The 21426-nt window shown below is 38.5% G+C and overlaps 1 protein-coding gene across 1 annotated transcript in view; it reads right to left on the reverse strand.

Moving 5' to 3' along the window:
- LOC122794919 (NACHT and WD repeat domain-containing protein 2-like) overlaps window positions 1-21426 on the reverse strand; it is a 1236179-nt gene that overhangs the window by 326828 nt on the left and 887925 nt on the right. The gene's annotated exons all lie outside the window — the stretch shown is intronic.

Genomic DNA, 21426 nt, shown 5'->3' on the forward strand with positions numbered 1-21426 from the left:
CAACCAGTTTGTTTGTCTTTTCGGCTTTTCCCAGTTAGGGTTCACCACAGCAGAACTTCAGTCCGCTAATGATTGGCAGTAGATTTTTATGGTGCCAAGTTGCCAGCCCGACACCCAACCTTCAGTGAAGGCACGCCCATTCACACATGTCTTTCAGAGGCCACTTGACCGCGGGGAGGACATGCAGACTCCACACAGAAGGCACTCCAGCCAAGAATTGAATAGGAGAACCTCTTGCTGTGAGGCAACAATGCTACTGCTGTACTACCATGGCTCATGTAGTAAGCAACCAGTACTTGCCAGAAATTCCTGCAGCTCTTTCAGTGTTGCTGTAGGTCTCTTGGCAGCCTCCCTGACCAGTTTTTGTCTGGTCTTTTCATCAATTTTGGAGGGATGCCCAGTTCTTTGCAACATCACTGTTGTCCCATATTTTCTCCACGTTTTTGATGACTGTCTTCATTGTGTACCATGGTATATCCAATGCCGTGGAAATTTTTTTGATACCCTTCTCCTGACTGATACCTTTTAACAATGAAACCCCTTTGATACTTTGTAAGCTCTCTGTGAACCATGGCTTTTGCTGTAGCAGGCAACTGAGTAAATGTCAGGAAAATTCTACTAGAACAGCTGAACGTTATTTGGAGTTAATCAGAGTCTCTTTAATCGATGACAGGTGTGTACCCAAGAAGACTGAATGCTGTAATTAAATCAAAAGGTGCTTCAACAAAATATTAGTTTAAGGATGTGCACACTTACGCAACCAGCTTATTGTATGTTTTTTTTATTTTTTATATTTTTTTCCACTAACAAATTTGTTTGTTTTTCAATTGAATTGTACAGGCTATAGGTCACATTAATGGTGGGAAAAGTTTTGAAATGATTTATTGTGGTCTAATTTTTTATATCACAAAAACCTGTCATTTTAACAGGGGTGTGTACACTTTTTATATCCACTATGTTTGTATAAATATATATATATATTTATATATATATATATATATATATGTATATATATTTATATATATATATATATATATATATATATATATATATATATATATATATATATATATATATATATATATATATATATATATATATATATATATATATATATATATATATATATATATATATATATATATATGTATATATATATATATATATATGGGTCCCCTTCAGTAGATCGAGCATTTATAAGTTCGAACCACATATGGCCGAGACCATATGTTTGAACTTGTAAAAGTCCGATCTGACTGAATGGAGATCTCACTACAGACCGGAAAGGGAAGATATCCCATTTCTGCAATGTAATGCGATCTCAGAGTTAGTATATTTAAGGGGGGGGGGGGCGAAGTTTTGTGTTTTTTGGTTTTATGTGGTTTTACGTCACTGTTCGAACTTTTACAAGTTCGAACATATGGTCTTGGCCATATGTGGTTCGAACTAGTAAAAGTTTGATCTACTGAAGTAGATACATATATATATATATATATATATATATATATATATATATATCTACACACACACACACACACACACACACACACACACACACACACACACACACACACACAACACACACACACACACACAAATATATATAAAGTCCAAGTAAAGAGTGAAAGTGCGCTTCTATTTAATATCTTTTATTTTGTTCAATAAAAAACATCAATTTCTAAACAAGTTACAAGTGCTTCATTACTTTGCAGTCTCATTTCACTTTTTCAACAGTTCATGGTTAGGTTTTCCTGATTTTAAGCAGTCTCAGCCAACAATTTCACTGCTCACAAAATACCAGTTTTCACTATAGCAAAGTTCATTGTCCACCTTACTAATGCATGCTAACCCTAACCCTAACTCTAACCTTACACCTTGCCTTTGAAAAACATTGCTGTGGTTTTGATGTTTTTGTTTTGTTGTGGTTTAGTTTAGTTTTGTTGATTTTGTGATTTGTTTACTTTTGGGTTTGGGTGGTTTTTGGTTACTACTGTGAGTTCTTTATTTTGATGCATCAATATTATGAACTGTCTGTCTTTTGAGCTGTTGGTATTATGAACTGCCTGTATGATTGAGCATATGCATATTTGTTTGGTATACAAAATAAAAAATAAATACTAGATCACAAAACAGGTGTAGCTTTACAAAAAATATCAGTTAGTCTCCATAGGAAATAATTTTTGGTGAGGTTTCTAAGCATCTTCTGGTAACAATTCCCTTATTATGGGAGATTTCTCCTTTCTTCAAGTTTGTGTTACCAAGAAGTAGGTATATAGAAATTCAGAGGGTGTGAGGGGTCTTGCCCCTATATTGCATGGGGTTTGCTCTCCTGCAAATATATTTTAAATTAATATTTCCATCCTTTTGTGTCTTGGCCATTATTCATCTCTGTTCTCAATGTTCAGGATTGTGGAGTTTCATTATTTATAGCAGAACCAAAACAAAAACATATGCAAAGCATTACAAATCTTACTAATAACAAGACAGAAACAGATATACATTCTAAAAACTTTATTTTGATGATATCTACAGCAAGAATAAAGACATTTAAATTGTCAACAAATGATATTTTATTAGCAGTAAAATTAATAAACTTGACTGAGAAAAAATGTAAATGTTTAAACATAAGAAAAAAAAAGATTAATGTGAAGGATAATGAAGTCCCAGTGTCAGATGCTTCCAGGGGTGGCCCGTGCTATTGGACTGCCGGACTGCAGCCCCCTCAACTGTAAAAGAAAAAGTAAAAAAATAAAAAGATAAAAAAAATCGTGGACTTTCGCTCATGCGCACTAGTCCGGACTGCTGCTGAGACAGTCTGGAGCATGCGCAGAGTGTCTCAGCAGCAGTCCTGACTGGGAAACGTGAAGAACAGAGCTCCCAGAAGTCTATGCAGTTTTAAACTGCATAGACTGTCCTGGAACTCGCTGGGAAAATGCATCGGGGTCAGACTGCGACATCAGCAGTCTGGAAGATCTCGCAACAGGCAGGGGTCTGGATTTGCAGGTTTTCATAGCTTAGGGATTTGGATTTATGGTGGTTTGCGGACAGGGATTTGGAGTGGTTTGCTACAAGAGGTGTGTGTGTGGTTTGCGGACAGGGATTTGGAGTGGTTTGCTACAAGAGGTGTGTGTGTGTGTGTGTGTGTGTGTGTGTGTGTGTGTGTGTGTGTGCGTGCGTGTGTGTGTAAATGCCCCAGGTGCAATATACTGGTGGTTAGACTCATGGTGGTGTGGTAGGGAATACCTCAGGCTTGAACCCTGTACCTTGTAAGCAGGTGTTAAAGACCTGAATTCCCTACCCACCACCATTTGTAAAAAAATTGCAGATTTTTCCCTCATATTTGATCTGATCTGTTCCTCATAATATCTGTGGTTTGTAAATGTTGCAGTGCTTGATATTTGATGGTGCAGTGGTAGCATTGTTGCCTCACAGCTGCAGGTTCTCAGGCTTGATTCTTAGCTGGGGTGCCTTCTTTGTGGGGTCTGTATCTTCACCCTGTGTTTGTGTGGGTTTGCTTTTGTGTCCTCCCATGTTACAAAGTCATGTCTGCATTATTTCTTCCTGGGCCTCTGCTGAAAATTGTTTTTTTTGTTCCAAGTCAGACCATCCTGATTAACAAATGTTAAATAAAATTGACAGGCATTTGAATTTCAGACTTCAGGTTTCTGAATGTTTAATTCCTTACATATTTGATGGTGCAGTCATGCAGTGGCAGTATTGTTGCCTCACAGCTATAGGTTTTCTGGTTTGATTCTTGGCTGGGGTGCCTTCTGTGTGGAGTCTGCATCTTATCCCTGTGTTTGTGTGGATTTGCTCTGGTGTCCTGCCATTTTACAAAGGCATGTGTCTACAGTATTTCTCCCTGGGCCTCTGCTGAAAATTGTTTTTGTTCAGTCAGAAGTAAAATTGACAGGCATTTGAATTTCAAACTTCATATTCTTCAGAAAATACATAATAAAACAACTTTTTATTCTAGCAATAAATATATAGTAACACAACCTTTTATTATAGCAATTTTCTAAGTTTGTAAGATGACTATTTGAAATTTGTCCTTATTTTTGGGACTGTATTACCCTGTTATTGGCTTTGTCCAGTTTTTGTTGTGCTAAGGTTGACAGCTATGGCAAGAACTGAATTCACTGAATATGTTTGAGGGCTGTATTCCCTCATTACTGGGTTTGTCCAGGTGTTTTGTGCTAAGAGGTTGACAGCTATGGTGAGAACTGAATTCATTAAATGATAGCCATTTAAGTTTCAGTCTTCCTCTCTTTCACAAAGCAGCTGATATGGCATAGTGGTATGTTGCTCTGACTGTTTTGCAAAGGGACCTTGGCAGTAAAATGTATGATGGTAACACAGCATTTTATTCTAGCAGCTTTCCAAGATTATACAAGCAATGTTTAATGTGTCCCTGGTTTTTGCCCTTTTGACCCACCCCAATAAATTTGGCTTTTTCCAGATTTCTTGTGCTGAGAAGTTGAGATGCAGTTGAGTATTGAGTAGATTTTACAAGGAGCTGAGAGCTGCAGGGGAAGAGAAGTTTAGTGCTGATTATGCTAAGTCAGCTCACATTGCTAATAGCACAACAGGTTGTGTACTTGCTTTTGATGCAGAAGGTTGTTGGTTCTACTCCCATAAGGGGTGAATGCTGCCGTACTGAAAGTTAAGATACTAACTATGAGCCTGTTATCAGTTTGCCATCCATTTCCTATTGCAATATTACTAGCTTATTTTTAATGTAATTTAGGCAATTTATTCCTCAGGGGCATCGGACACTTTATTTTTCGATGAAACCATGAAATATAAAGGTGATTGCTAGCAGCAACCTCTTCGTTACAGATTTATTTAATGTGGAATTATTTAGATGACTTTTTTACTACTTCAGAGATTGTGCATATTTACTGATAATGGTGGACTGTAGAATTGTGCATATTTACTGATAATAGTGGACTGTAGAAGTTTGAGTAGACTTTTATGATGGAAATGTTCTGAATTGGGCAGTTTTGTCATTGGTGCATGGTTTTTGTTTCATTGTTTACTGGAAAAATGTTCAAAGCAATAGGAAGATGTATCAAAGAGCACATGTATGTTTCATATGCAAGGGGCCTATGATTTGAAAACAGCCCAGAATTAATCTTTATCTGCCACGGGTAAAATGTATTTTCTTAGAATGTGGGTTTCAATGTTGTTTCAATGAATGTGAGTTTCAATGGCAGAGAAGTTTTAATGCCAAGTTTGTTTAGCAAATGTGTTAGTGTTTGTGCTGTAAAATGCAAAATAAAACTTTCAAATGAAGTTCAAATCATCATAGAAGTAAATCAGTGTGCACATTAGTGTTTATGGTAAATGGAGTGAAATAGCCAAGTAATGGATCATTGGAATGGCTGCAGGGGGAGGCTCCATTCGACCATGGTTTTGTGAGGGGGAAGGGCGGCAAACTTAGGCAGTCCCAGCTGAACCATACCTCCCAATTGTCCAGATTTTCAAAGAAAGAATAGATTTTTTGCTTCTTATTTTTGGTTTGTTCCTCATAAAATTTGTGGTTTTCTGGCAAATAATTTAGGAATTAAGTCACTAAATAATGACACACTGAGTTTCAGACTTCATAACCTTCAGAAAAATGCATGCTAAAGTAAGACCTGTTCTATCAACTGTCTCAGTTTATACAAGAGCAATTTTAGTACTGTTTATATGTTCCCCCAATATATTTGGCCTTGTCCAGATTTATTGCATTAGCAGGTTGAGAGGTACATGCAAATAAATTGCTTTATAGAATTAGGCATAGCCAAACCTCTCAACTGTCCCTGATTTTGGCTCAAAATGTTGCTCTTCCCCTAATGATCCCTCTGCAAAATAGCAATTTTGGAAGAAAACATGGAGGGTTTATAATTAAGAAATAACTGTAATAATCAGTTAGATTACTTTTATTTCAGAAATGCATGTAGATTCTTTTATTTTGTCAGCTGCTCAAGTTAGCAGTACTAATATTAAAGTGTCCCGTCTTTGACAGGTTCCCAGCTGTATTGTGTTGCTATTTTATATTTTTACATCACATTTTTGGTCCATTTTTCATAAAATTGTGTTTTTTTGACAAATTAGTGACAAATCATTAAAGACTGAAGTTAGAAAATAATGACAGACATTTGAGTTTCAGATTTCATACCATTCAGAAAATTCATACTAATGCAAGACCTCTATTATCTTTCTAAATTTATAAGAGCAATATTTCAAAAATGGTCCTTATTTTTGGGGCTTTGTCCCATTTCTGTGTATGGCTTTGTCCAGATTTCTTGCTCTGAGGTTGAGAGGTATGACAAATGTGTCACGGCCATCACAAGTCAGCCAGAGACATTTCAAACTGTGACATACTTGTTGCACCCCACTCCCCCATGTAGTGACTCTGGATGTGTCAAAGCAAGGCAAGGAGTAGTTATGCAGTGTAAATGTGCAGAGTACCCCCCCCCCCATCCATGGTAGACACAAGTACTAGAGTGGCTTTTCATCTATCCTTGATTTTTGCAGAATGGTCTGGTTTCTGTCATATTTTTTGTACTGTTGATTTATGCTTATTACTCGAAGTGCCTGTTGCTCTGTGTTGAAGTAGCAATACTTTAATGACCATCAGGTAAGCTTGGCTGAGATTGCAAGATGCAAGTAAGCTTTAATAAGCATACTGTTAAAGAATTGCCAACATTGAAAGCCTTTCTGTTGCCATGTAGAGAATACTTAACTAGATAATGTATAAGCCTTGGGTATTGAAATGCATATGCCAGTATTTGTAATAAAGGACAGGATTACATTATTTTAAGAGTCTCATTACACTTGGAGACTTCCAGTCATCTCTGCAGGCTTTACCCATAAACAGATTGCCAATCGTGTGGTCCATAACCTGTACAGTAATCCTTTTAAGCAATGTATCTTGAGCTTATTTCTTGTTTGCTTTTCATTTTTTACTTTGATCATGTTTTCCCCATGAAACAAGTAGATGTCAGGCAGCAGGTCTTTTGGATAAGGAACATTTTTACAAGTGGGGGCATCAGATATTTCTACTTTCAGCATGTTACTTAGTACTTTAATAAAGCTGAATATAAATTATAATTAGAACTGCAGTGCAAGAAGTGGTATGAGTTGAGTGCTGCTTGTTTTTCTTATACTTGATTTTGACTGGCATTCCATTAATGTATTTAAAAAAAGTAATTTATTTTTTCATGCCTCACAACCTTTTTTGTTTCCATCTAGATATTAAGCTGTCATGCAGTCAATGCATTGCAATATTTTTATTCTTCTACACTTCATTTTGTCTTGATTGGACTCTCATAATGACTGTTTGGCACCCAGGGCAGTATATTTAGTTTTTGTGGTTTTGAGCATAGCTCCTCCCCTTTCTAGTTGGCCACACCCCTTCCCATTGGCCCCCATCCATTCAGCTGTCTCCTGCAGCCCCCCTTTGATTTGAAGTCGCCAGCCACCACTGGATGCTTCAGATGTTTAATACTAGAAATTTACAAACGGTTTCAGAAAAAAGGTTCTAAATATCATCCATGAAGTTCTTAACATGATCATTAAAATCATATATTACTTCCAACATCAAAATTCTCTACTTGTATTTTATGTGAAAGGCAAAATAATGGTCCAATTGACTGCATTTTTTATATATCTATTTCACTTCTAAATATAGGTCATGAAAATTTTTTTATCATTATTACTGTGACGACCCGCCACTGGACTAGCAATCAAGAAGCCTCCGTCCTCACTACTGGCAACAGTGGAGGGTGTACATTGAGAGGATAACAGGTACACACAGAGTATTTCCAGATGCAGCTCTCTACATCACACTCAATTTCCCTTAAGAGCACACAGAAACCACAGTCGGTCCAGGGCTGGTTTCTCCTCTTTATCCAGATCCCCAGTAAGACACCCCACTGGCACAGCTACAGAGCTGAGATCTCAGCTGAGTGACCAGGCCAGGACCGACCCTCACCCACTCTGTCCAACCAGTGCTTTGTGTCCCTGCCAAAGTAGCTGACACACACTTTTTGAGGTTTGATTTACACACACACACACACACACACACACACACACACACACACACACACACACACACACACACACACACACACACACCTGGGAGAGGCTGGCACAGGTTTACTAGCTATGCCAACTTCTGTTAGACTATAAGGTAGTTACCACTGCCACCAGTAAACTTATCAGCTACTTTAAGGCCCTTAACAAAGGGTGTCCAATCTTACTGTGTAATACTAATATTAATACAAATGGTAGTTTGACCAAGAGCAAGGCTACTAGGAGTGGCCCACACAGTGCCACCAAATAAATATGCACGTACTCTCACAACTTAAGTATCTCTACAAAGATCAGCCACAATGAAAGGTTTAAATATATTTAATAATAAATAATAAAAGAACAAGTCAATACTAAATATATATTTACAGTGACATCAGAGTTCAAAACCACAGGAAATATTTAAAACACCATTGCAGGACAGTCTCAAATAAATAAAGAAAAATATCTAAACTAAGATTTCCTGTATTGCTGACTATAGCTAAAAGAGTTATACTGTTCCCTAGAAACTTCTTCATTAGAGCACGGCAGATGTTGTAGTGAATGGTTCTTGTCAGGTCCAGGACCGAATACAGAATGCCCTGTCTCTCTAAGAGACTTCTCAAATTAATATCTCAAATGTTATTGCTGGGATAGCTTACATAATGACATAATTTCTTGTCCTCGACTCTAGTTCTCTGATGAAAACCACACTGCCAGAAATTAGTAGTATTTATTATCTACTGTAAAAATACATAGACCTCAGATCTTTGGCAGATGCTGGAAGCCATAAAACAATTACATTCCTCCACATTTCAAGACTAGTAATTATTTCACCCTAAAGACAATACAGAGAGCTCCTTAGTACAGACATTGTGTCTCTTGTTGCACTGAAAACTGAAAGATACCATCTTTTATTGCAAAGCCATAAAGTAATTTAATGTCAGTCTAGTTTTCTGAAGTTAACCTCCTGTCTTCCAGTTTCCACTATTAAAATATATACATTTAAACAATTACAAAAGTACATGTACATTTCTAGTGTATTCCAGTAGGGCACACTGTACATTTCAAACAGCGCTTTGCAAAAACCTTTTCAACACACACTTCTGTACCAGCAGTTTGATATACACATGACATACGGTTTAATACATTTGTAACACAAGGATCTTATATAAATCATGTTGATATTCACTAATGATATATATTTATTTATATTTGTTGACCGGGCATGTCCGACTGGATGTAGGTCCATTTTCAGCAGAGGCCCGGGGAGAAAAGCTCCACAGTTAAAATAAACAGACAGTAGTTACATTGGATTACATAGCAATTAACATTTTACATAGCAATTACTTACAACATATTTACAGATGAAGAACATAGTACATCAGTAGACAACTAGAATCTTTATCTGTGAAGTACATAACAGACATTAACAAATGTTACAAGAAGAAGTTCCTGCTGTATAATAAGTACTGGCTTATGAGCATATGAGCTTGCTATAATCAAAGTAGTTAGTGGAGTGGAAAGAAATGTAGTGGTTGGATGGGGAGGGTGATATTAGAGTGGGAGTTGCAAGGGCATAGCCAGCATGTTTTTAGGTGCGCTTTTAATAAAGTTTTGAAGTGGGTACATGATGGTACGGAGGTAATTGTGGGTGGGAGGGAGTTCCATAATTTGGCTATGGTGCAAGAGAATAGTGCTTCACCAGCAGAGTTATTGGCTTTAGTGATCTGCAAGTAATTTTTGTTGCTGGATCTTAGTGGTCTGGTGGTGCAATAGGGTTAGAGTAGATTCTGGAGGGATGGGACATTTAGTGGATGATTTACTAGTTTGTGGGCGAGTGAGAGTTGATACCATTAAAGGAGGTGAGGGAGTTCAAACCAGCCCAGTTCAGCAAATGAGAGACAGTGGTGACTACGGTAGGATGCCCCCGTGGCGAATTTGGCAATTTTGTTGTAGCAGGTCTCTAGCTTGTTTAGATCGCATTGCCTTAGGTTGGTATATATTGGACAGGCATAAAGTAGGGTGGAGATAAGGTGGGAATTTGCTATTGAAATCTTTGCTGCTTTGGTGAGAAGTTGCTTATTTCTGTATAGTCCTCCTAGTTTTCTGTGGACTTTTTTTATGGTCAAGTCAAATAAATAAATATGGTCAAATAAATAAATAAATTATTTAAAAAAATTCCAGATAGCTATGTTGGCAGTATCCTCTTTTCGTGACAATTACCAAAAGACTTAAAATCTTTATTCCTTCCAAAAAACTTAAAATAATGAATATGTGATGGCTTCTGTACCACAGGCAAGTAATCAAGGAGCCTCAATCCTCACCACTGACACAGGTGAAAGATGATCACTAAGAATAGGAATAAACTTACACAGTATTTTAAATGCAGCTCTATGCATCAAGCACAGTTTAACCCACCAGCACACAGGGAACCTGCTCCAGACCTGGGACTGGGCTCTCTATCTTTCCAAATCCCAAACAAGACTTTGGAGCACTGTGTCCCAGTTCCAAGTAGCTGATGCACTCACACACTCCTGGGAAAGGCTGGTACAAATTTACTAGCCGTACCCCTTCAGCCCAGACTATAAGGTAATCTCGCTGCCACCTGTCGACCATTGTCAGGCTCTTACAAGGGTATCCATTATCCAGAGTAAAATCAATAATAACAAATGGTAGAGTGTAACCAAAACAGCCAGGCTTTTCAGAGTGACCAAGGTGTCACTAAAATAACCACAAGTACAGTACTCTCAAGATTTCAAAATTATTTTCTAAAAGACCAGTACAATGGAAGGTATAAAATATTTAATAATAAATAATAAAACAGAAAACATGAGAACACTAAAAATCTAAGTACAATAAACATTACAGTTTCAATCACAGGAGAAAGAAAAATAATGCATTTGGACAGATTCAAGCAGATGCAGAAAAACACTTCTTAACTGATCTCACTGTATTTCCTGACTGCCTAAAGCATAACTGTTCCATACCTAACTTAATTAATACAGCAAGGCAAGATTAGATGCTGAGATGCTTACTTCCACAATGAATGTGATGAGCTTCTAACAGACTGAACTGAACTCAACTAACTGCCTGTGATAATTGACATAGATCTTTATATCAGGTTCCAAAGAAAACAAAAGAAAACAAGCTGCTGTGAGAGTTCTATCCTCTCAGTGCTGGTTATAGAATGACATCACATTTGATCACCTGACTCTGGTACAATACACATGACTCTGGTACAATACACATTCAGTGCTTTGCTAAGATCTGTTGCCATATATGAAAATTATAGAACAATTTCAAAAACTTCTACTCTTCCTTCCAGAATTATTTGTTTAAACATATACATTTAATCAATTATAATAACACTGTTGATACACTTTTAACACAAGTATCTGTACAAGTCAGTGTGACAGTAAAATGAGGCAAAATTATTTACAAAACCTCAGGTAACTATGCTGGCATATGTTACACATGCACTGCTCATTCTCCCTGGCACAGATGACAATATCTCACATTGTCACATCTCTCTATCCCCTTTGAAGACTCAAGCTAGTTTTTCAAGTAATCTTGGAAAACATTGCTTGAAAGGAATTGGCCTGTCTGGGAACACATAAACCTATATCCTGTCTTGAGAGTACATCTGCATTGTCACTACTGATCCCACTACAGTACTGTACCCTCATGTCATATGCCTGCAACCCTAGGCTCCACCTAAGTAACTTGTCATTTTGTTGGCTGACTCTATGTAGCTATGTTAGGGGATTGTGGTTTGTAACCACAGTGAATTTCCTTCCATGCAGGTAAGGCTGATGTTTCTGCAGTGCCCATACTATGGCTAGACATTCTTTTTCTGCAGCTGCATAATATTCCTCCCTGTGTTGCAGTCTATGGCTAAGATATACAACTGAGTGCTCTTCTTCTTCTGAGGAAACTTTGCTGAGTACAGTCCCCACTCCATGGGCCAAAGCATCCTCCTGCACAACAAATTATTTGCTGTAATCTGGACTGGCTAACACAGGGAATCCTCCCAGAGCCCCTTTAAGCTTTTGGAATGCCTGCTCACAGGCTGGGATCCACACTACCTTATATGGCCTGTTTTTGATTCTCAAGTCTGTGAGGGGAGTAGCTATTCTACTATAATTGGGATGAACTTTCTCTGGTACCCTACTGTCCCCAAGAATGCCCTCACCTGCTTTTTGGTAATGGGCAGGCCATGCCTGAATAGCTTCCACTTTGGCAGGTACTGGCCTAATCCTATCACTCCCCACTCTATGTCCCAGATAACAGACCTCTGCCACAACCACCTGACACTTACTGGGCTTAATGGTCAACCCTGCCCTTTGCAGTCTGCCCCGGATCTCCCTGACATGTTGAGGCTTCTTCATGTTAACATAGTACAATTTATGCCTCTGCCTCCTACCTAGCAGATTTACCATGTGATTAACATTACTGACCTTATTTACCACTTCAAAGGGTCCCTCCAAATTTGCCTGCAGCTTATTGTGTCTGACAGTAATGAGCACCATAACCTGCTGTCCCACAACATACTCTCAGGCTTGAGCATTCCTGTCATACCAGAGCTTTTTCTGCTGTTGGGCTCCTGCCAGGTTCTCTTTCACCAAGCCCATAAGCTCCTTAAGCCTTGTCCTGAGGTTTAGGACATATGCCACAACAGACTCCTTGCGGGATTCACACTCACCCTCTCACTCATGATGAATTAAATCTATAGGCCCCCAAAACCCATGCTCATACAGCAACTTAAAGGGTGAGAAATCTGTGGATTCCTGGGATACCTCTTTGTATGCAAATTGTAGATGGAGCAAATATTTGTCCTATTCTCTCTTAAAATGATCTGCAAATGCCTGTAGCATGGTCTTTAGTGTAGAGTTTAACCTCTCCACCAGGCCATTAGTCTAGGGGTGATAAGGGGTGGTCTTTAGGTGCTTCACCCCACAATGCTTTCACAGACATGCCAGCAGGTCTGACATACAATTGGCACCTCTGTCTGTTAGTATTTATCTTGGGAAACCTAAGAAACCCACCCTGCTGAAAATCTTCAACAAAGCATTTGCCATATTCTCTGCCTTGATGGAGAACACAGCCACCACTCAGGGTATCTAGTAGCATAATCTACTATCACAAGGACATACTTCTTCCGTGTGGAACTTGGTGCACTCTGAGGCCCCACAATATCCATAGATATCATCTGAAATGGCTCCTCAGTCACAGGCAAAGGTATCAATGGAGGTTTGACCTTGTCCCCTGCCTTGCCTACATTTTGGCAGTGCTAACAGGTACTACAGTACCCTGTTACATCCCTTGCAATCCCAGGCCAATAGAAATTCTGCATAATACAGCTCCTGGCACGCTTTACGCCCATATGACCAGCAAAAGGAATGTCATGGGCTATGGCTAGATGTACCAGATGGTAGGCTCTGAGCACTACCAACTGCTATATTACCTCACCCTCCAGCCCCCAGGGGTCCACTCTCTTTGCACTAACCCTTTGTTCCAATATATACAGACTCCTCCTTGAGAATCAGGTGCCTCCATAGCTACTTCCCTCAAGCCTAGTAAGGTGGGGTCTGAAAGCTCAGCCTGTCTCAACTCTATCTTTGTGATTCCTCCCAGCTCCCCTTTCACTGGAAGCCTAGTATCTTCTGATAGCAGTGCCTCACTGTCAGCTTGAGTACTACCATTTACCTCTGTCCTTGTAGTCACCTTGTCCATTGGGAACATCTGTACTTGCCAGCAGCTGTGGCTCACTTTCAGGCTCAATGCTACAGGGTAGCTCCCTCCCTGAAATAGTGACATCACCAGTCCCAGCTTCAGGTGTGGAGTCTGTCTGGGTCTTCCCCAAGCTACCAGACCTATATGCCTGTCTCCAAGCCTGAGAGCATGTCACTGCATGCACACAAGGTACTGCATTATCAAAAATATTCCTTATCAAGACATCTGCAGGAATATCCTCAAACACAACTACCTGCTTGCTTCCTTTTCCACCCTCCCAGTCAAGATGAACTTTGGCCAAAGGTATTTGGAATGGGATCCTTTTTAAAAGTCTGATTGGAGTGGACTGCCCAGGCAAGTACTGCCCTCTTTAACTTCTGCAGGCTTCACAATGGTTATGTCACGGGTTGTGTCTCTCTTAGCAGTGGCCTGTCTTCCATCCACTAAGATAGAATACAAACTCCAGTGATAGTTTGGTACCTCTGTTGTCTCCAGACAACTTACTACTGGTACACTATTATTCTCACTTACTGGCTCCCTTACCTTTTCTTCCCCACCTTGCTTCAGTGAACATTTGTATGTTACATGGCCCCACTGGTTACATTTAAAACATCTAACCCCTGATCCTGACTGTGTACCTGAACTAGTGGTTTCCCCTGTTATTGGTAGACTTTGTTTGGGTGATTTAGGTTGCCCACCCTGGGTTCTCTTACATCCATGTGCAGCACTGGGTATCCCCTTCTTGTGCAATGATGCTCTGCTTGCAAAGTAGAGATCCCTTTTTCTCCCTAGCTCATCTGCAGAGTTACACTCCTGGTCTGCCAACCAGATTCTCATGTCCTCAGGTATCGTATTAAGGACTTGTTCCCTCACCAAAAAGTCTGCCAATCTTTCAAAGGTGTTGACCTAATACCCACTCACCCACCTAGGAAAGTAAGTGCTTAACTCAGCAATATAATCATATACACTTTCATCTGCCTGATCTATGCTCACAAAACGTTTTTCTGTAAGCCTCAGGTGTTAACTTATAACTGTTCAATAAGCATTGTTTCACTCTATCATAGTTTAAACAATCAGTTTCAGACAATTTAGAAACGGCAATTACAGCTTTACCATGGAGTAAGGGGGGGTCAGGAACTGTACCCAGAGCTCTTGGTCAACATTACACTGTTTACGAACTCTTTTAAATATATGAATAAAACTATGAAAGTCATCCCCCGCTGCAAGTTGTGGAAGAAATTTACTGACCTTTATTGCTTCTAGGGTCCACTTATTCCCTTCCCCATTACATCTATGACTCTGACCAAGGGTCAACATCTCCCTCTTATGGTGTAGCTGCTTCTCCTTTTCTTCAGCCTCAAAACACAATAGTTTCTCATATTCTTGGATCTCCAAATGCCACAGTCTCTCATTTTCTTCCATCTCCAAACATCACAGTTTCTCTTTGGTCTCCAAATGCTGCAGTCTCTCCCCTGATTCCAACTCCAAACACTTGGTTTCCAGTTCATGCTGACGCTGCTTCTCCTTTTTTTCAGCCTCCAGTTCAAGTCTCTTTAAATCCAGATGGATTTTTAAGTCCTAAGAAGAAAATGTGAACTGTTCTATTTCTGAAGACTGCACATCCCCAACACCAGACTGATTGCCATCCTGGCCAGTGGTCTGCTCTGCAGCTGAGATTAAGGCTGAAATAATTTCCTCTTTAGTCCATTTAGCATGCAGCAGTTCTTTGGCTTCGCACACCTTGGCAACTGGTTCTTTGTCAGCTTACCTTAATCCTCCTCTGACATCTTTGCCTGCTTTCCATGACTAAACTAAACTAAGAAAATAAATAAAACTGTTGTGAAAATGAAACTCTGAATGTTTACCTTGTGGCTGTTGAGAGTACACACATCTTCAGTGACAACTGCCCACAGGCTACTGAAGTTCAATTAATATTCCACTGCTCTGACACCAATATGTGATGGCCTCTCTACCCCAGGCCAGTAATCAAGGACCCTCAATCCTTATCTCTGACACTTGCGAGAGACAGTCACTAAGAACAGGAATGAACTTATACAGTATTTTAAATGCAGCTCTATGTATCAAGCAGTTTCCCTGAAGAGCACACAGGGAACCTGCTCCAGACCTGGGACTTGACTCTCTATCTCTCTAGACCCCAAACAAGACTCACTTTGGAACACTGTGTCCCAGTTCCAAGTAGCTGACAAACCCACACCTGGGTATTGATTTTCACACACACACACACACACACACACACACACACACACACACACACACACACACACACACACACACACACACACACACACTCACACATTCGCACACACTCACACACACACACACTCTCCTGGGAAAGGCTGGTACAGATTTACTAGCTGTACCCCTTCTGTCCAGACTATAGGATAACCTCACTGCCACCAGTCAACCACTGTCAGGCTCTTACAAGGGTACCCAATTATACTGAGTAAAATCAATAATAACATAAATGTTAGAGTGTAACCAAAGCAGCCAGGCTTTTTGAAATTATCAAGGCATCACTAAAATAAGCAAATGCTCTCTCAAGATTTTAAAAGTGTTTTAAATTACTTGTGCAGTTTTTTTACTGCTGTAACGTCACAAAACGTTTTGTTGATATAATTCACATTTAATACTTGTCTGATTTGTTGATTTGTTTATATGCCAATGTATTACTTGGAGCTTTTCTCCCTGGGACTCCACTGAAAATGGGCACATGCCCAGCTGGACTTTCCTGGTAACAAATGTAAAAATAAAAACAAAAAAAATAAAAAATAAATAAATAAATACCAGCCGAAATGAAAGGTATAATAATATTTTATAACAAATAATAAAATAGAAAATATGAAAATACTAAATATCTAAGTACAATAAACATCAGAGTTTCAATCACAGCAGAAATAAAAATAACACAGTTGGACAGATTCAAACAGATGCAGATAAACACTACTTAACTGATCTTACTGAACTTCCTTACTGTCTAAAGAATAACTGTTCCCTAGCTAACTTAAATAATACAGCAAGGCAAGATTAGATGCTGAGATGTTTACTTCCACAAGGCACGGTGATGAGTTTCTAACAGACTAAACTGAACTCAACTGAACTCAACTGACTGAGATAACTGATACAGATCTTTATATCAGGTTCCAAAGAAAACAAAAGAAAACAAGCTGCTGTGAGAGTTCCATCCTCTCAGTGCTGGTTATAGAATAACATCATATTTGATCACCTGACTGGTACAATACACATTCAGAGCTTTGCTAAGATCAGTTGCAGTATTTGAAAATTATAGAACAATTTCAAAAACTTCTAGTCTTCCCTTCCAGAATTCTTGTTTAAACATATACATTTAATCAGTTATAATGACACTGTTGATACATTTTTAACACAAGTATGTGTACAAGTCAGTGTGATAGTCAAATGACACAACATTTTTAAAAAAACTCCAGCTAACTATGCTGGCATATGTTACACTATGCACTGCTTTATTCTCCCTGGCACAGATGGCAATACCTCACATGGTCACAACATATATAAAGAATTCACGCTAAAAAGGTAGGCATAGTCCAATACAAAGGAAATGTTACATATTTAGACCATACCATATACAAGAAAACATTAACCTTAGGAAAAGAAATTACATGTTTCACATGGCCTCAGTTATTCTCAAACCTTATAATTATTAGACCGGAATAAGTTCTCAGTTTTTCTTAAATCACTTTTAAGGGTCACTGCATTGTACTGTATTTCTTTAATGACAGAAGGCTGCAATTAGTCTCTGCCATTTAAATGTATTTAATTTTCTATCTACAACTTATCTACTGTCTCCTTTCTACCCACCCCATGCCCTCTTGAATGCCTCAGCGGATTCCATCTCACTTCCCTATCCTAGTGTCCACAGTCTTCTCTGTACAGAAAGGCTTTCATAGCTCCAGGAAGTAGCTGGTCTCTGTTATCTGCTCTCTTTTCCCTCTTCCTTCTTTGTGTCCTTCCTTTTCATGTTAATCAACTTTACAACTTGCCAATGTGATTTTATGTACCCAAATCATGTCCTTGGGCTCCCTATTTAAATATTGGGTCCCAAGAGTCCCCCATACTCCAGAAAAAGATTAAAAATAAAGGAGAATAGCAAATATGAACACTGCTCTTCTCCTTTAAACTTTTTTTTACAGGGGTCACCCCCTGCACTCCTGATAACCACCCCCACACTCCCAACTTATACATACACCAACTTCAAGACTGCCATACATCAGAGAAAATGTTTTATTCCAAGAAATGGCAGTCTCAGACTTGGTATAATCATGTCCAGATTTTAGGTCATTTGATTTCCACATTTTGGAACTTGGTATTCTGAGTTCCAAGATTTTAAATGGTTACCATTCCCCTGAGTTTCCTAATGTTGAGTGAGAAAAGATTCAAGTCCTTCAATCTCTAACTACATACTTTACTATCCAGTTCACACGCCCATCTGGTGGCTTTCCTCTGTACTATTTCAAGCTGCCTAATGTTTCTTTCCTTTTATAGGCTCTGCAATGGTACAACAATACCAAAGGACTGACATGATCAGCCCTCCCATTCTGCTCCTTCCATTCTAGTCCTGGGAAAATAAACAAGCATGACCTTTTTCTTGCTCAAATGCTATCAGTTTGACTCTTCCCAGTTGATATACACTAAACATATTTTTAATTTTTAATTGCAAACATAGTATGTCTGACACTTAATTTAGCTACATAGTTATGTTTATTTACCTTTGTAAACATCATTGTCATTCCTTCTCATCTAATTAAATTTATTGTTGTGTGCATTTCTGTATTCTTTGCAATGTTTTCTCATGACTGTTGTATATTTTTAACTTGCCCTGTGGTTGAAGTCATGAATGAATTGTATTCATCCAAATTATTTCATTAATCCCAACGCCAAATAAGTAGAACAAACCAATGTGGTTGTTACATCTCAAGTGCAGTACTTTTTATTGGGCTTCACTAAACCTCATTTGCCATCTCTCTGTCATCTTACTCAGCTCTCCTAATTCCTTTCCTAGGCTTCCCTCATTCTCCACAGCTGTACTTATATTTCTGCTATGAGTGGGGAGGCTAATCCCATTCTCTCTTCTCTTAGATACTATGAACTGAACACACACACACACACACACACACACACACTGAGGAGTAATAGATCCTGAACCAAATCCTAATCACATCCTTTTTCCTGATACTTTTCTTCTCACCATAGCCTTCTGTGTCCTTCCCTATTCCTATGCCATAATCCAGTTCCTTGCTCTTTATCCTAACACCACCCTATGTGAGACTGATTCAAAAGCCTTCTACATAGACCATGTCTATAACTATTTTTCCTGTTATCCAGTCATACAATTTTCAGCGTTTTGCATCTATGAGCCTATAATGGTTGTTGTCCTGGATAATGCTTTGTGTAAGAAAACAACCAGTCTTTCCAACAGAATTCTCTGTATGGTTTTCCCTTCCATTGCTGCTTGGCTAACAGGTTTGTAGTCAGGCAGGCATTTCCTTCTCCTTTCCTTGTACAGTATTATTTTCAATTTCTTAGTCATTTTTACATTTTTTAGTGATCTATCAAAGATCACTGGCAGGGGATAAAAAAATCACACTGGCCAGAATCCTGAAGGCATTGGGAGGTAACTCATCTGGTTCTTCCTGTGCTAAACAAATTGTTGGTGGAGTGGAATTTGAGTTGATTAATACAACATTTTCACCAATTAAAGTAAAAAGAATTAGCAAATGTATATATATCATGTACTCTGACAAAAATAATTTACAAGTTTATTCCTGGTTTTGAATGTTCTTGTAAAATGCTAGAAAACAAAGATTGGGTAGGAAATAATGCAATAATGGAGTGCAGATTGAGTCTGAAGTCAGTGTGCAGCTGTTACACAAAAATTGAATCCTCCGTGAAATAGTCAAAATTTAATTTGAATGACATAGAGGTTTAATTTGATGAAATATGGTTAGGTAAGCAGTTCTGAACTTAAAAGTACTGCATAAGAGAGACAGTTCTGAAATCCATTGACATTGTTATGCTGGAAGTGTATTTTAAGGTAATGTTTTCTGCTATTATACAGTCCTAAATCTAAATTAAAAATTAGATACTTTTATGGTAATGATTAGAAGTGTACATGTAAGCCAGAATGTACTTCCACTTTCATACCACTGGCCTGATTGGTATAAAACAATTATTTCCTTTATTTGCAAATGACTAATGAATTAATTTGATATAGATTAGATATTGTTCCTACAATCAGGCATTTCAAGTATTCTAACAGTGGCCTGAAATGATTTACACAGCATTATAAAATTGTTTTAATTCACTAAGGAAATGATCTGGAAAATGCAACCGAGTTGTTTATTCATTCTGGTATAAATCTGCTACAGGTGGCATCACTTAATTCATAGATTCATAGAATTTACAAGGCAGACCATGGAGTATAATAACCTTTCCAATTTGCATCCTCAGGGCACCTCCTGCCTCCAAGAGTGCAAAGCAATTCAGGCATGGGGCGAGATTTTAGATGCCCATCCAATTATAATGGTTTGCCTTAAATAAATAAATTATATTTTATACATAACGGAAGATTTTTACTAAGTTGGTGAAGTACTGGACAATAACCCTTTCCCTGCAACATAGTTTATTACTGAGTACTAATAACAGTAATAACAATGGTGTAGTATAGTATAGTATAGTATAGTATAGTATAGTATAGTATAGTACAGTATAGTATAGTACAGTACAGTAATAACAATAGTTTATTGTCAAAACAACTAATGACAAAATCAAATTTATGCACTGACAAGTGGTATGGAATGAGACGTTGTGCAGCATGTTTTGCATGGGTTAGTTCATTCCAAATGTATCAAGTTACATTTGTCAATGTACCTGGGTAACACCCTGATGAACATCCTAACATTCTGTCTCTAAATATAATGAGACCATAGGCTGGGAGCAATTTATTTTATTATCATTATTTAATTGCAAGAGTGACAATTAAAGATGGTACAAAATTAAATCTGTCTCACTCAGTAACACGTAATTCGTCAGTATCTCCCTCACCTTGGGAATAGACTCCTTGACTGCCCTAACCCTTCTTGAGATAAGAGGTACAGCTGTGGTTGGTAACTAGCAAGATATAACAGTCGGAAAACTCAGTAGCTTTGAACTTCCTATGATTCCTATAATAACTGCAACAATATAGATTATGTTAGTCGAGATTATTTTATCTAAATTGGCTTGTTCACATATCATCCATATTATTCATTTTCCATTTATCAGCTTAACCCTGTTCAGGGTCATGAAGAACAACTGGATAAAAGGAAGAAAGAAACCAGTTTTGTACACAATACCATCCTTTGCAGGGCACGTACATATCACATGTACCCACACAAGAGAAGCACAGCTATGGGCAATTTAGAGGATTGCCACCTCCCCTACAGCATGTCTTTGGGATGTGGAAAGAAACAATAGCACCAGAAAAAACTCCCTGCAGAGAAAGGGAGGACATGCACACTCTGCACAGAAGGCTTCCCAGCCAAGAATTGAACTGGAGAACCATTTGATGTGAGGTAGCTATGCTAAATGTTGTGTTAC

Source organism: Protopterus annectens, chromosome 2.part1 (genome assembly GCF_019279795.1).
Source record: "Protopterus annectens isolate FY-2018-M chromosome 2.part1, PAN1.0, whole genome shotgun sequence".
Lineage (NCBI taxonomy): Eukaryota > Metazoa > Chordata > Ceratodontiformes > Protopteridae > Protopterus > Protopterus annectens.